This window comes from Callospermophilus lateralis, chromosome 3 (genome assembly GCF_048772815.1).
Source record: "Callospermophilus lateralis isolate mCalLat2 chromosome 3, mCalLat2.hap1, whole genome shotgun sequence".
NCBI classification, from domain to species: Eukaryota; Metazoa; Chordata; class Mammalia; order Rodentia; family Sciuridae; genus Callospermophilus; species Callospermophilus lateralis.
The window spans coordinates 51055231-51071026 of record NC_135307.1 but is presented as its reverse complement, the minus strand read 5'-3'; positions in this window follow the sequence as shown (position 1 = coordinate 51071026).

Sequence of the window (15796 nt, the reverse complement as noted above, 5' to 3'; positions counted from 1 at the left end):
TTTCAGGAGACTTATACCCTCCTCCACAGGAAGAAAAACTCCCCAATGAGTCATTGGCCTTTACCCTCCTTAGTTATTGGTGTATAAATTTCTCAGTGGGATTTTATCCATCTTTATTTTATGTACTCCACAACTGGGATATTAAATACATGGTTCATAACTGTTATAACCTCTTGGTGAATTACACTCTTGCCAACAATATTTCTTTTGTTCTTTTCAAAGCACACTATCTTGAATTCTTTTTTTCTGTAAGTACTCCTCTGGTATGTTTTCCATCTTTTCTCAATCTTCCTCTTTCATTTGATTTTTAGAGTATTTTTTGCAATGTTGTATAGATGGATTGTGAGCTTTAATTCTTGCCTTTAGAAAATGTCACTCCATCACTTCCTTGAATAGAACCTGTACTACGTGTTTTAACACGCATCTTTTTTAGAACTGTATTTAAACAATTTTACATTGCATCTACCTGCCCTCTAAATTAGCCTCTCTCTTAAAATATTTTATCTTATTGTCCTAAAATTTATTCAGCTTCAACTTCCAGCATGTTTTAAACTCTTCAGCCATGTCTATTCTGCTCCTTATGATAAACTTATCATCCAATATTAAATTTCAGATATATTTTTATTCATCTTGTGGATTCAATAACCTCTCATCTATTGAATATATTCATTACACCTGTTATAATGGTCTACTCAATGTGTTTATGTAACATCATTTGCTGTTACTATCATTAATTTTGTTCTTTGACTTATATGAGTTTCTTTTATATTATCTGTCCTCAATTATTTGGTAACTCTTGGTGGTAGCAATTTCTATTTAGAATGCTAATATGCATTTTAATTTTGCAAAATTTAATAGAACGAGTAGCAATGGCTATAAAGTTTTGTATAATTAGTTTTCTATGACGAGAGTTAGGTAGGTATGGGACAGTTTGTTTTAAGTAGAAGTTCCCCTAATTCTTTTGGGATCATCACTGCTCCCAGATCTTGTGCTGACATTTTTATTCATCTTCCAGCCACACTGTTCCTGCCCAACAGCACTTTGACTGATCTTTGCTGCCTTATTGGGGAGGGAACAGCAGGCATCCTGTACACTTCGATTTGCCCGCACAGCCAATTATTCCATTAGTTACTTGGATAATCTCCTATTCAAAATTGCTCCTGCTGCTTTTTTCATACCTCCCTACCAAGCGTGTGTAGGATGGTGGCTTCTTTCTGATATGATTTCCATTTTTCAGTTAGACCTAATGAAATCTAGCAGAAAATTTCCTTATTTTTCAATGCATTATTCACTGAAATTTTGTTATGTTCTTTAGTTGTATTTATTTAAAGAGGAAAGGGTAGTTTACAGTGTTTCCAATCCATTGTATTAATTGGAACTTTTAACATAATATTTGAGTCATCAGATTTTACAATATTTATGTTTTTATTACCTATTTTTTCTTTAGTTGCTACTTTAAATGAGAACTAACAACTAGCCTTTGTTATTCTTTGCTGAACCAGGTAATGTGTTTGGACTCACAGAGATTAAACTTAGAAAAGAAAGAAGATATTCCAAATTTTAAGGTATACAAGTTTCTATTTTTTCCTTTTCCTTTTAGCAAGTCATTTAAAAAATTAATGTCTTAAAGTAACAACCATTTATTATTTCTCACAGATCACAAGTTGGCTAAGTTGCTTTTTCTGATCTTGATTGGACTTCCTCAGGGGCTTGTAGTCAACTTCCTGCTCAAACAGAGATTACTCTAGGTTGGCATAAAATGGAATGATTCAGCTCAGTAGGTGTGTCTCATCTTCCAGCAGCTACCTAGCTATGTGCTTGTAGCAGAGGCAGGGTTATTTAATTCTCAGGAGGTCAAGACTCAGCTGGCACATACTTGCTTTCCCTCTGTTGATGAAAATAAGTCCCAAGGTCAGCTCAAATTTAAGAGGAAAGAAAATAGACTTCATGGGAGGAGTTACAAAGTTGCATTACAAAAGGGAAGATGAAAATTTTGGAAAACCAGACTGTTTCCACTATCAAACACCATCATAGAGTTGGCCTTCTGTTTTGGTAGGTTCCTAATCTGAAGATTTAACCAACCATGGAATATAAATATTTGAAAAGAAAAACAAATTATTGGTATAAAATATCTACAGACTTTTTTTCTTGCCATATCCCTTAAACAATGTAGTATAACAACTATTGAAAATATAAACTATATTAGATATTATAAGTAATGTAGAGATGATTTGAAGTCTACAGGAGAATATGTATATGTTATATGAAAATAATATACTATTTCATATAAAGGACTTGAGATTGATTTTGGTATCCACAAGGATTCCTGAAACCAATCTCCCACAGATCGTGAGAAATAACTACACTAAATGTCCTTGTCTCCACCCCATCCCCAAATTTTATCTTGATATTTCCAAATATATAGCAAAAGTGAAAGTTTTAACCTACCAACCACCACCTATATTCTATATTTTTACTGTGCTTTTTTTATCTCATATATATTCATCTGTTCATCATACTATCCATCCATCAGTGATACTATTTTTTGACACATTTCAAATTAAACTGTGGATATATCAGTTTCTTCTTTCTATACCTCCACATTTTAATATAAGAGCTTCTCATCATATAAAACTCTTATAGATTTAATGTCATCTCAGCTAATTTTACACTAATTAAATGTTACTTTAAAATTATCTTCTTGCCACTGCCTCAGTTACCCCAGTGGACAATAATTGCTATTTACTGTGGTCTTCTGTTATATTGTTAAACTTCAAGTACCTTTGGAATTGGATGACAATACTTGATAAAGTAACACCAGTGGCAAAATAATTCTGTTCTCCTTGTATGTAAGTCTCTGCCCTGAATGAATGACTGACAGACAGCAAGGTCTAAGTGTAAGGTAGGGTATCTTCTGGTGTTGTCAGAAAGTAGTCTCCAAACACGAAATTATAGAATACTTCATTCTGTGTCAATGATATGCATAATAAAGACTTGATCCTTTGAATTCAGAAGGAACACATTGGATTTATTGCTGCCAATCTCTACATGGGAGTTTGGAAATGAAATTAGAACAAATGGTCTTTGTACTTTGGTTTGTTTACTCTGATTACTTTGTGTCTTCCCCTCAACCACCCTCCCTACAGTCTCCTGATTTTGCCCAAAGTTCTCAACTAGACATCTTACATGCCAACCTGAGCTTCAGACATGGAGCCTCTCTGGGATCCTGTCAGGAGCAAACCCCTACAGCCGCCCAATTTCTTCATAGCTGCTTATATCTGCTGCTGCTTCCTTAGCTCTGGTTTACCCAACACTATGATCTCATATGTTTTCTGAGTTTCATCAGAGCCTCTGGTCCTTGGGTGAGTCTTTTTTCATTCCATATGCTCCTATGGGCACTGTGAAATATCTTTACTCTTGACATATTAAGAATTGTGAAATAACGGGATGAAAACATACACTTTCCTACTATCTTGAAACAACTATATTAATAAATGTTCCATAAAATAAATGATTAATTTTAGCTAACTAAACATGGAAAACTAAGATGAAGATATTGTTGTCTACCTAATCATAATTAAATCCAAAGAATCAGTGTGACATTTTTATTTGATTCATGAACGTTACAGATGATAAAAGGGGACATTTTACAAAACTGATAAAATAATTTTGTCATTTACCCAACACTCTTGATGCTTCTTCTCAAATCCTTCTACAAGGTTTCCTTCTCTCCTATTCACAGATTATTTCAAAATCTTGCCTTTCTCTTAGTGTTTTTCCTCCCTCTTTCATGCCCCTAAAATTTCAGTCATTCTTTTAAAAAGAATATACAGATCATCAGTCAGAAAATTCCTTCATATCTTGTCTCTTTTACTATGAACATATATGCCTCTGTTTTATCCTTAATTTCTTTATTCTCATGCTGAACATATTCTTAACACAACTAACTTCAGTTGAAATTTGATTCTTATAATAATCTCCAGTGATTTCTGGGCACCTTAAATTATTTGCTATCTCTTCTTATACAATTTTCTCATTCCTGCACTTCTATCTGCCTGTCAGCATTTCAGATGCAATACTGCTTTTCTAGTAAGTGTCAAAAACAATCTCTATGTTTAAAAATATAATGATCAATGATCACTATTCAGTGGCCGTCATTTTCCCATTCTTCACACTTCTTGAATTGTGAGCCATCACAGTTCTGTTGAAATCCTCTCTTCTATTCCCTCCCTGCTGGGGTCCAGTCATTCACCAAGTCATGAACCTCCTGACTTTTTGTCTAGCCTCCTGAATCCATTTGATTTCCCTCATCTCCACTGACATGTCCACCAAATCCCACCAGGATTAACTCACAGCATTCTGATAGATCTCCCCAATTTCAGCCTGACATCTAGATAGACTGAAATGTCTAAAACAGAGCTGAAAATAGATTTATTTTTTATGCCTCAAGCCCAGTATTATTACACTTGTCTTTAACATAATATATTTTTTAAATTTCTGTTTATCTTGTCAGCTTCTTTACCTGAACCTATCCCTAAGGTAGGATAAGGATGAAGATATGCAGACACTCAAATTTTTACAAGTACATTTAATTTATGAGTATTCATTTCATATTAATTATTAGTATAAAAATAAATAATAATGTGTAAAATAACATGCTTTGCATTTTAATCTTTTCACAGGCTGGTGATATGTACCAGTGCCATCGTACACCCAAACATATCAAATTACTATACCTACAAATAAACCATGTTGTTTCCCTCGGGGCCCTTAGAGTAATATCATATGACCCCAAAACATCTCCTCCTCTCCAGCATGATTAACCCACATTCATCCAGCCCTTCTTTGATCCCCACAGTACCCAACTATAATATACACTCAATGAAAGGGCAAAAAATAATGAATGTTTGTGTATTCTCTTTTCGAATTCACTTGTAGCACTTTATTTTGGTATCAGTGCCCATTTATACCTAAATTATCTATAGAAATACCTGATATAATTTACTTTTAAAACCACTAGAAATTGCATAGAGTAGATGAAAATGTAGAAATATATTTTATTCATTTAACCTAAGTAATTACTCCAAATTAAGCCTTTACATCTAAAAAGTGAATTTTTTGCCTACTTTATCCATTTTTCTAGCTTGAACCTTCATGTTGTTCAAGGATTAAAAGCCATTAGTATAATTCCAAGTCTCATTAGAAATATATTAATCTTTGTGAAGCACGTTTTAATGTTTATTTGAAATTATACCTAAAAATTGTAATTAGAAATCCTTGGATGAGAGCCTTATTTTCATCACGTATCTTTATTAGAAAAGTTGGCCTAAGAGAACAAAACAAAAACACGAAAACAAAAACAAACAAAATAATCTGATATCACTATGGCCTTAACCCAGATAACTCTAAGGAAGGTTTGCAACCTTGGTTTTTAGTAAAACTGCAGCTTTCCTATAACACTCACTGTATCAGTGTAGTTTTGTTTGTTTTTGCTAAGATAACATATATCTTAAGCAAAATATATATGATGGACATTTTGAAACAATTTCAATACTATTTAGTGCCAAAGAGAAAAAGAATCTTTAAGAGAATCTTTATGAAACGCATTCTGCTTAAGAGGAAATTATTTCTAAGTTTACATATTTTTCTTTTATATGTAAGTGATCAATCTGATTATGACTAAGGCCATGTGTTAAACCAACAAAAGGAATTTTCCCATCAACATCCAGAAATATTGACCTCCAAACAAATGTTAGCCTCTCAGTTGGGCCTACTTATAAACCACTCCCTTTATCATGCTCCTAATCTGAGCCTGTTTTACTTTTCTCCTTAGCATTTTAATTTTCTAACACTCTAAAAATATATATTTAATTTATGTTTCCTCACTAGTAGATAAGCCTCATATAGATGGGGAGTTTTGTCTATCTTGTTTCCTGATAGACCAAGAATACCTACCATATAATAGTCTTTCTGAATAAAACTAGGGCAAGTCAATCATATTTAATAAAAAAGAAAGAAAAAAGAGTTTTTCTCTTGCTTGAAATATAATAAAATGAGCAGATGGGACTGCATTGGCCCTGGATCATGTCACAATCTAAACTGCTCTGTCATTAGAATGTACTATTACTCCATCAGTCTATAGCATCTCAGCCCAGCTATAGAAGTAACTGTGTCTAATGTGTCCTGGATTCTGCACTTTAAAATATCAAGAACATTTACTATGCTAGATAAGTAGTAATATTTCATTTTTGTTTATTTTTATTTTGAATTCTAAAATTTAAGTAGTAAAATATTGCAAAGATAATATATATGATTCTAAGATTCTCAGATTAAATGAAATTTTTATATAGAAAATTTGGACATTTTTTACTTCACATCTTCTTCTTAAAAGATATATTTGATTTGTTGGTCTTAAAACTGTAGTGAAGCAAAAAAAATGCAATTTTTGGAAAGAACCAGGATTTATTATTTGCTTTTGATAAAATACACAGCATATGAATCTAAAAAGGCTATAAATAAAATGCATAATAAAATTATCAATGTATTGGTGCTTTTTAAGTTAATAATTATAAGGCTTGAAAGAACATCAGTACTTGATAGATGGAATAACCCTGCTATTTACACATCAAGGTTAGTTTGACACTGAACAAAAACAGTGCTCATGATGGAAGTCCCTAATCTGTAATAAATATGCTACCCATGTTTCATTATTGAAAAGGAGCAAAATGTGCTTTCATATGTAGGTTTCTGCATTTTTTAAAAATGTTCAACGGTTTTATCATCTAAGCTGACAATGAACAAAACACTTCAAATTAAAACCACTATCTCTTCCATCATAAACAAGAGTGAGATTTATACAGATTAGGTAAATATTTTCAAATATCATTTCATTAAAGTATTATAAAAATAAAGTTAGGCCTTGGTATACTTTATGATATTGCAATAGTGACAAAATATCATAGCATTTAAGTATTGTTAATGTAGCTCAATATTAAATTCAACAAACATTTTCTTCACATAAGGATATAATTAAAATAAGATACTGTATGCAGCTACATTCTGTCACTAATAAAATATTGGAAGAGGTGGAGATAATACATGGGCTCAGCAATATGAAACTTCACTCACTAAAGCTGACCTAGCTTTTGTCACTGATGAGTGCCCTATCTTCCAGTAGCACAGACCAATACTGAATCTTCATGTGACATAATTCCCCAGGGGTAATCAGCCAGCAACCTGATGGCACTCTGATTATATTGGGTTGCTTCCATTATATGAAAAGGACAGTGTTTTGTTCTTACTAAAAAAGAGACTTTCTCTAGTTAAGATTTGCCTTCTCAGAATAGAATTCTTCCATAGAAATGATCATCCATGGATTTATAAGATACCTTATCCACTATCACAGTATTCCACTGAGCACTGTTTCTAATCAAGGAACAAACTTCACAGCAAATGAAGTGATAGACATGGCTTTATAGAATAATAAAATAATATAGATAATATATAATAATTGAATGGTCTTTTGAAGACAATTACAATGCCAGCTAGGTGGCAATTCCTCGCAGAGTTAGGGAAAAGTTTTCCAGATATCTGTATATACTCTGATTCAAGCTCAATATGTAATGCTGTTTTCCACGTAGCCAAGATTTTTGGGCTGAGGAATCAAGGAGTGGAAATAGGAATGACATCATTCACCATTCTCCCCTAGTCACACACAGCAAAATAGTTTCTTACTACCTATGTGACTTGTTCTATGCTTGCCTAAAAGATTTAGGAGTTCCAAAGGCAGGAATGCTTTCACCATGGTATATAATATTGATTCCATTGAATTGGAAATTAAGAATCTCACCTAACTACTTTGGGGTCTTCATGTCTTTGGATCAATATGCAAAAAGGGAATTACTGTGTTGGCTTAGATGGATGATCTTGATTACCTGGGATGGATATCAAACTATTACTGTATAATGGAGGTGAGAAAGAGTATGTGTAAAATACATAAGATCTCTTAAGGCATATTGTAGTATCAACATACCTTGTGATTAAAGTCAGAGGAAAACTACAACAATCCAATTCAGGCAGCACTTCTAATGGTGCAGATTCTTCAGTAATTAAGGATTGAGTCATTTGGCCAGATAAAAGTTTATGGCCATATGAGATACTTCCTTGGGGCAAAGGAATCTAGAATGTGTAGAAGAAGAAAGGGGTTCTACCTCCCACCTAAAATCATGTCATGCTATATAGATGAGAAATATAATTGTCATATCTTTATTTTTGAACGTGTATATGTACAGCAAATATCTATATTGCATTCCTCTATTATTCTTTTATCAAAGAGCATAAGATGCTATATCACAGCATTTAAGTATTAATAATGTAACATCCTAGCAGAAATGCTCAACTTATGATGGAGTTACACCCTAATAAACCAATGTAAGTTGAAAACATTGTAGGCTAAAAATTAATTTATTTCATCTAACCAACTCAACATCACAACTAAGTAATACAATGAACCTTAAAGTGATGTTTGCTTTTGTGATCATGTGGCTGACCAGAATCTTCCATTCCATGTACTTTCCAATATCAGAGGGGAAGATAATACCACATATTGCTAGTGCAGAAGATCATAATGCAAATTTTGAAGTATTTTTTCTGCTGCATGTACATCATTTTTACAATACCAAAAAGTATATGTATGTATGTATGTATATATATATATATACATACACACACACGCACACACATACACACACACACACACATACATACACACACACACACACATCAAACCACTGTAAATTAGGTATATATTGCACACACACACACAGATGTATACACACACATACACATATATACATATTTAGGGTATATACACACATACACACATACCAGGGATTAAACCCAGAGGCACATAACCACTGAGCTACATCCCCAGGTATTTTTCTTTTGAGACAGGGTCTCACTAAGTTGTTTAGGAACTTACTAACTTGCTGAGGCTTGCTTCTTGACTTGCAGTCTTTCTGCCTTGACCTTACGAGTCACTGGGATTACAAACCTGCATCATCATGCCCAGCTACATCTATATTTAAGTTTCAGAATATGAAGGAGAAGGTTGGGAATTGCCCAACGAATTTTCATGCTGTTCCATGGAATAGCTTGGTGTATTTTCAGTTATATGCAGGCTAGTCATGTTAAGTGAAAGGATAACTTTTTATAAAAATATTAACAGAAGTCTTTGAGTTTAGAAATACACTAAATATAATTTAAAACATGATATGAGGCATCAATAGCAGAATAGATCAAACAGAACAGAAGAATTTATTGGCTCAAAGATAAGCTACTTGAAAATGTACAGAGAAGAAAAAAGAAGGAAGAGAAATGAAGAAAATCCATAGGCATTATGGAATGGCATTAGAAAACCAAATATAACGATTATTGGGTTCAAAAGGGACTCGAGTATGTTAAAGGGGTAGAGTTTATTCAAAGTTATAAAACATCCCAAACCAGTAGGATACAAATATCTTTTCAGGTACAGGAAGGTCAACGGCCACCAATCAAATTTAACTCAACCAAATCTATTTTATGATATCTTATAATCAAGCTCTCAAAGTGAAAGAAAAAATAGGAGATTCTCAAGGCAGCAGGAGAGGTGCAACAAATAATACATAAAGGTGTTTAAATTCACATGACAGTAAACTTCTTAGAAGATATTTTATAGGACAGAGGAGAGAGACATGAGATTTTCATAGTACTGAAGGATAAAAGAACAACCCCAAACTACCAACCAAGTGTAATATGCTCAGTCAAGTTTTCCTTTTAAAATGAAGGAAGGATAGTGAACAACCAGAGAAATGAAAAATTGTCTCCATTTGTGTACAATGAATCAAAATGCATTCTCCTATCATGATAACAAATTAAAACAAATAAGTACATTTTTAAAAATGAAATTAAAAAGTGAAGGAAGGACAAAGACATTCCCAGACAAATAAAATTGAGGAAAGAAATAATTTCTTCCAGAAATGACCTAGAGGAAATGTGAAAGGGAGTTTTTTTCATGCTGAAAGAGATGAGTTATCAGAAGGTATAAAACTCAGTGGCAGGAGTAACTATATGGACAAATTAAGACTGCTCTAATATTAAACAGGGTACATAAGCCATTAATAGCTTTGGTATGAAGACTAAAAACATGGTAAAAAGTAATAATAACTACATCAGTATGTTAAAAGATAGGCAGTACAAAAAGAGGTAAAATGGAACATCAAAATTCAAAATGTGGGTAGGAATAGAGGGGAAAAGAATTTTTTATAAGCACATTTCTCTGTTTTATATTTATATTTTGTTTATATTAATTAAATTGCTATTACTTCAATATAGATTATTGTAATAAAAAGATTTTTGTAAGGTATATAGTAACAACCAAGGAAAAATTTTATAATAAACAAACCAAAAGTTATAAACTAGGAATCACAGCACATTACCAGAGTAAATCACCTAAGCACTAAAGAAGATTGTCATGGAATGAGAAGAAACAAAAGAACTATAATAAAATGAGAAGATAAGTTATAGAACGGCTGCATAAAAATTATTTGTCAACATTTACCTTAAATGTAAAGGGCTCAAATTCTCTAATTAAAAGACAGTGACTGAATTAATTTAAAAATCAAGACTGAATATTATATTGCTCACAGGGAACTCACTTTACCTCTAAGGACACACATAGACTGAAAGTGAAGTGCTAGGATAAGATATTCAAAAACAGGAATAGCCTCAAATAGACTTTGAAATAAAACAGTAAAAAGAGACAAAGGAGGCCATTATAGAAAAATAAAAGGTTTAATTTAGCAATAAGAAATAGCAATTTTAATTTAAATGCATCCAATACCAAAGCATCAACTATATAAAAGAAATATTAGTTGACTCTAATGCAGTAACTGTAGGAGATTTTAACACTCACTTTCAGCAATGGCAGATCTCAGACACAATCAACAAATAGTTCTGCACCCTAGAAAAAATAGACCTAATAAACATTTACAAAACATTGCAACCAATAGCTGCAGAATATACATTCTTCTCATTAGCACATGAAACAGACTCCATGATAGGGCAAATAATAGGCTACAAAATAAGTCTCAACAAATTCTTTTAAAAATGAAGTTATATCAAATATCTTTTCTGATCACAGTGCAATACACCTAGAAACCATAATAAGAAAATCTTTCAAAACAAAATAGAAATAAAAGACCTTACTTTGTAACAACCAATTTGTCAAGGATAGAATTGAAAAGAGAATCAAAAGATTTCTTCAGATAATTGAAAATAGACATATAACATATCAAAATATATAGAATAAAGTGAAAGTAGTACTAAGGAGAAGTTTATAGCAATCACCATCTACACAAAAATGCATAAATATCCCAAATAATCAACCTATTGTTAAATTTCATAAAGCTCCAAAAAACAAGAAGAAACAAAGTTCAAAATTAGTACAAAGAAATAAATAATAATAAAAATCAGAATAGAAATAAATGAAATGGAAACAGTACAAAGGATTAACAAAACAAAGAGATTGTTCTTTGAAAAAGAAAATTGACCAAGTCTTAGCTATACTGATAAAAAAATAGCAAAGACTCAAATAAATAAAATCAGGGATAAAAATGTAGACATTAAAATTAAGATCAGAGAAATACAAAGGATTATTAGAGATTGTTCTGCACAGCTATATGCCAATGAGTGTGATAACCTAGAACACCTGGTGAAATTTCTTGACATAAATAGCTTACCAAGATTGAATTATAAAGAAACAGAAAAACTTACTAGATCAATAACAAATAATAAGACTAAATCCGTAATAAGACTAAATCAGTAATAAGATTCTTCCATCAAAGCAAAGCCCAGAACCAGATGACTTTATAGAAATTTTAGCAAACATTTATAGGAAAACTGAGACCAATTCTTATATTACTTCAAAAAATTTAAGAGAAGGGGGTTCTTCCAAATTTATTTTATGAGAGCAGCATTAACCTGATACCAAAACCAGATAAGAACATTACAAAAAAGAAAACTACAGGCCAATATTCTTAATGAACATAGATGTAAAACTCCTTAACAAAATCCTACCTAACCAAATGCAACAGCAATTAAAAACTTTATTCACCCAAATCAACTGTGACTCATCCTAGAAATGAAAGAATAGCTTAACACATGGAAATCAATAAACATGAAATGCCTCATCAACAGATAAAAGAAAAAAACAAACATGATCATCTGGACAGATGCAAAAGGTGAAATTTGATAAAATTCATCATTCCTTCATGATATGTTACAAATTTATATGGGAATTAAATATGACACAAGGAAGTGTGTATGAATACCAAATTGACAAAGGGTGGATTTGCAATGGTTGATTTTATGTGTCAACTTGGCTAGGCCATAATTCCCAGGTTTTTATTCAAACATAAGTTTAAATGTCACTGTGAAGGAATTTTTTAGATGAAATTCACATTTAAATCAGTAGACTTTGACTAAAGCAGATTAGACTCCTTAATGTCATGGGCCTCATATTATCAGTCAAAGACCTTAAGAGAAAATATATTCTCCCAAGGAAGAAGAAACTTTGTCCTCAGACTGGTTTTTTGCCTGAGCTGAAACATCAGTCCCTCTCTAGGTCTCCAGTCTGCTGGCCTGTCCTAAAAATTTTGGACTTTTTCCAGTCTCCATAATCCCATGAGCCAATTCCTTAAAATTCTCTGTCTCTTTCTCTCTACAAAAACAAACACACACATTCACACACACTATTGGTTCTGCTTTTGTGGGGGAAAAAAAAAACCTGGAAAAATCCAGGGGGCTATTCCCAATTTATGTCTTATGAATAAAGGAATAAATGGATGAGTGAGGGTTAACTTGCTCCTGATTACCTACTCATCTTCAGATAAATTGCCCCAAATATATTCACATCAAAATAAACTAGGTGTCTTTATGCCTCTGCAGTTTTGTCTATCTGGATACCACTCACTAGAATGTGACTCTACCACTATTTTGAAAACCTACTTTTTATTGGCCCTTTAATATTTAACCCAACAGCACCTCTCAACATTATTCCTTGACATCTTTTCCTGTACTTAATACTAAACTATTTGCCATCCACACTCATGAGGGAAGAATCATGCCCTATTTATTCCAGACTAAATTATAAAAATCATTTTCTCATTGGTGTCCTTTAATGGGTTGTGATCTCTTTTAAACATTGCTAAACTATTTCCTTAGCATTTTCCATGCCTCTGTAATTGTACTCTGTAAGGATTCATTCTTGTTAATGCTGGATGAATAAACAGAAAATGATTTCATTCATTATACCACTCTCTATCCTAATTGTAGTGATGATAACATGATGCCTTCTATTTTTGTTATTAATGGACTTGGCCTTCTAGATAATATTTATGCCCTTGATTCAATTATGAGTGAAGTTCTATTAGGTTTTACTCTAAAATAAGAGAGCATCTACCTTAAAATCTAAACTTTTGTCTCCAAAACCTGCCATTTTGGCTGAAGCTGAATCAAACAATTCACATTTTTCAAAAGCAGACAGGGGGAAAAAATCCCAAAGTAACTACTGAATGATATAAATGTCAATAATTTTGTTTAATCACATTTTTAATGCAGGAAAAGATGAAATTGCCCAAACTATCTGAATCTAACCCTAGGCATGTATGAATCTAGCTCTGTTTCGATATTGGCTTGGGTTTTATGAAACCAATAGAATATGATTTAATAAATATTCTCTGTTAATTGGCCACCTGGTCAGACCAGTTTGTTCTGTTGTAAAACTCATCCTGTTCCCATATGGCCTTCCTATTGTGATAGCATTCAACTTCTTTGAACATTTGCTTCATGCAGTTTTTATGATAATATTGTGGGCATTGCCTCAGTAAATATTGGGACTGTTGAAAAATCCTGCATTGTTTCAAGGAAATCAAATTTATATACAATATAAATTCCTTCCTTTCCACTTATGAACAAGGAAAACAAACTGATTCAAAATGGTTGTATTTTTTAATCAAATTAGATAAAATGACAATATTTTAGAAAATAGAATTATAAGGTGTTTAGGACTTTCATACATAGAGAAATAAAGTTCCAAATATATTTCAATTAGTCATTTCTCAGCTCTCTACCTAAGGCCAAACCCAACTGCCATTTAAAATCTATAATTTTTTGATATGATAGATCTTAGTATAATATATTTATTAAATGAATCTGTGAAGTATTTTCCTTGATACTGTTTCTTTTGTCAAAAGAATTACCTTGTAGAATCACTTCCCTTACAACATGATAAATCTATTTATAAAATATCATAATTAAATCACTTTATGGTATCTGTGCGTTAGGCAGGTGGCCTTCAGAATATTTAGACTACTTCATTGTTACTCTAGATTATGTGAACTGGACAAAAATGGAAGTCACTTTTTCATGTTCAATAAAAGTAGATGTTAATGGAAATACATTGGCTATTTAACATTACTACATATTTCAGATTTTCAAAGACTTGTCTATATTTGCTCTGAAATATTACTTAACATTAGAATCTGCACAGAGTATATGAAGAGAGAATTTGACTTCCAATTATTTAACTCATTGAGAGAATCTGGATTAGAACTGAATATTCATGATTCTGTGAACATCTCTTCAATTTTCCAAGATTAGCTACAATCATATCACTTGAAGGCAATAGATGAAATTCTATCCATTTCAATTCATGAATAAAAACCCAATTTCTAGGTTATTACTACCTAAAAATGGATTCTTCAAATTGCTTTCCATAACATGCTAGTATCCCCACAATTAGCATAATGTCATCAGTAGTGAAAAAAGAACTTCCCATTACCTGATATTGGGGTTCATGATATTGAGATTATTTAATTTCAGCCTAATATAGTTTGATATAGAAGGTATCATGTGTGCAATTTATGTGATCACCACTATTTTTAAGAAAAAAAATAAGAACTAATCTAACTATGTCTTTCATAAATTACGACATTCCAAGTGTTGTATAGTCTAACTCACTACATCAGAAGTTAAGGATCATCCTGGGGTACTAAGAAAGATTTACCAAAGACCTAAACATTAATATTAAGAACTTCAGACAATGCTTTAAAGCTCCAACAAAATAGGAATGAAAAGAATATAGTATTTTAAAATAAACCAAAATTTCATGTCCATTTCATCAAACAGAAGTATTTAAACTAGATAATTCCAGAATGTACTTTTTCTGTAACATTGACCATATTTTACTGCAATATCCATATACATAGGTAATGAATAAACAAAAGCTAGGGAGATCACTGAATTTAAATAAACCAAAATATATTTATTCTTGTGAACAAATAATTTTCAGAGTACCATGAACAAATATGCAAATGTAAATTGCATGATGCTCTAGTTCACATTTCCTTCTAAATCTATTACGAACGTATTCTTCTAAGAAAATTTTAGCTGACCTACCCAAAGTTACAATGAAATTTGAAAGAATATTTGATTTTGTTTACACACACACACAAACATTTCAATTGCTTTTTTTCTTGGGAGAGACAATTTTTTCTTAATCTTAGAATACTCTTAGATTAACAGAAAAGTTGAAAATATTTATGAAGAGTATCTTATATACTCCATACCCAGTGTTGCCTTTTGTTAATACCTTTTAATATTTTGATATATTTGCCACAATTAAAGGACCAATATTGATACATTATTGTTGAGTAAAATCTATAATTTATTCAGATTGACTTAATTTTTGCTAATTTTT